Consider the following 2,127-nt stretch of genomic DNA (forward strand, 5'->3'; position numbering starts at 1 on the left):
CCTCCAGCCCACAGGCAGGCACTCTGCTGAGAGCTGAGGGCTTAGGGGTGAGCAGACCCAGTGCCTGCCCTCAGCAGGCATATGGAGGCAGCTGCCATCAGTGGGACGAAAGCAGGGATGGGGAACACAGGGGTTGCCAGGGGCTTATGGAAGAACCCGCTTACTGTCCATTTAAAATATGAACCTGATCATGTTACCTGGGGCATTCTATCCTCCGATGGCTTCCAATTGCCCTTAAGTTTCTCCAAACTCCCTACACTGGTTTATACAACCCTCGGTGACTAAGCCCGCCCTCTCCCCAGTCTTATCTGCTGCCACAATCTCCTCTTTGCAAGCCCTCTCCTCCTAGGGCACTTTTTTCACCTCCTTGAATAAGTCCCACTCGGTCTCACTTCTGGGTGTTTGAACATGTGTTCCCTACTCTGTCTCATTTATCACGGAGATCACATCTGAAATATCACTTCACCCGCAACTTCACCCCACCTTTCAGGTCCTTAGCGCCTCTGGTGCTCCCCAAGTTGTGGCATTTGTTGAACTGCTTTCTGCTTGCAGGTTTGATTGCTATTTCCCCTCACAACCTGCAGCCTCTGGACCGGAGGCACCAGCCCTGTCTTGTTGGATCGATCGTGCGACTAAAGCGACCAGCTCAGCGTCCGCACTGGAGCAGGAGGTCCCTGCGGATTTGTTGAAATGAACTCAGCGGGCCTGAAACTCCCACGGAGAGCCGCTTCTGCTGTGGACCTGGCTTCTCAGCAGGATCGAAACTGCTCCTTAAACAGACTAACTCTTTAGTTTCCATCTTGACTATCTTAACAATAACAGAAAGCTAGACAGTGGTCCCTTCCTACACGGAAGAAAACAGTATCTTTTTAAGAAACCCACAGATGATGGCTAGCATGAGCCAGCGGCTTGTGTAATCTGCATAAGGGAGAGCCCTCTGAAACATGGCCACCCGTTCTCTCGGTAAGAAAACAGAAAAATGGCATCACTGTTTTCCTCGGGGAGAGTACATGGCACAGCCAGGACACAAGCCCAGGGTCAAACAGTAGGTAAGCCTCTACAGTGGGGCCTTGACTTACGAGTTTAATTCGTTCCATGACGGAGCTCGTAACTCAAATTACTCGTATGTCAAACCAAAAGTGAACAAGTGAGACACGTGATGCTGGGCTGATGTTCTGGCGTTCACTGTGACATTCGCTGCGCCAACTAGCCATGGGGTATCTGAACTGGCTCGTAACCCGAATTTTAGCTCGCAACTCAAAGCAAAAAATCGGCCGAGAGACAGCTTGTATCTCGAAAAACTCGTTAGTCGGGACACTTGTAAGTCAAGGCCCCACTGTATGTCCATGCCTCTGTCTCGGGGCAAATGGCCATGCCCACAGGATACCTTCACCTGGGGAAGAAAAGCCTCTGTGAGGTAGGGTCCTCATTGCCTGGCCGGTTCAAACAATTTCGAGACCATTTCCCTCCCTGGTTTCTTTAGAGAAGGGGAGGAAAGCACAGTGCATATTGAGGACAGTGGTGGGGGCTCCAAAAGTCAAATATCTGCCATTCCTGTGTTGGGGTTAGTGCGACCCCCGGGGACCCGTAGCAGATCCATGCATTCCAGCGAGCAGGTAATGAAAACAGCCTGGCCTCTGGATGCGCGTCTCTCTCTCTCAAGGGTGCGGGGCTCTCTGGAAAGGCAAGCGTTATGTTATTTCTCAGCCCCTCACAGAAAGTCAAATGAGGCCGGATAAAACCAGGGGCCACCACGGAGGGCGCCTTTCCTCCGGGCCAGATTTCCATTCCACGGAACCCCATGTGAGATGCCCTTGGGAATCATTTATTGTTTGGAATTTAAACATCTCAGACTTTTCCCAGACGTGAAGAAAGTATTCGTGAAGTATGCCAGGAATTAACTGGCGAGGGCATTCATTTAATTGTATTTGAAACAGAAGCTAATGCTGTTAGCACACCAACCACGTTGACCGATAGCATGCAGGGAAGGAGGGCCGTTGCGGGGAGGGGGGAGGGAGGGAATTATACACATATGTGCAAATAGAGCCAGCTTGGAGCAGACCCGGGGACCAGAGGAGTGCTAAGATGGCCATTGTTGCCCTGCATTCATCTTTACATTAGTAGGGA

Source organism: Myotis davidii, unplaced genomic scaffold (genome assembly GCF_000327345.1).
Source record: "Myotis davidii unplaced genomic scaffold, ASM32734v1 scaffold120, whole genome shotgun sequence".
In the NCBI taxonomy this organism is placed as follows: Eukaryota; Metazoa; Chordata; class Mammalia; order Chiroptera; family Vespertilionidae; genus Myotis; species Myotis davidii.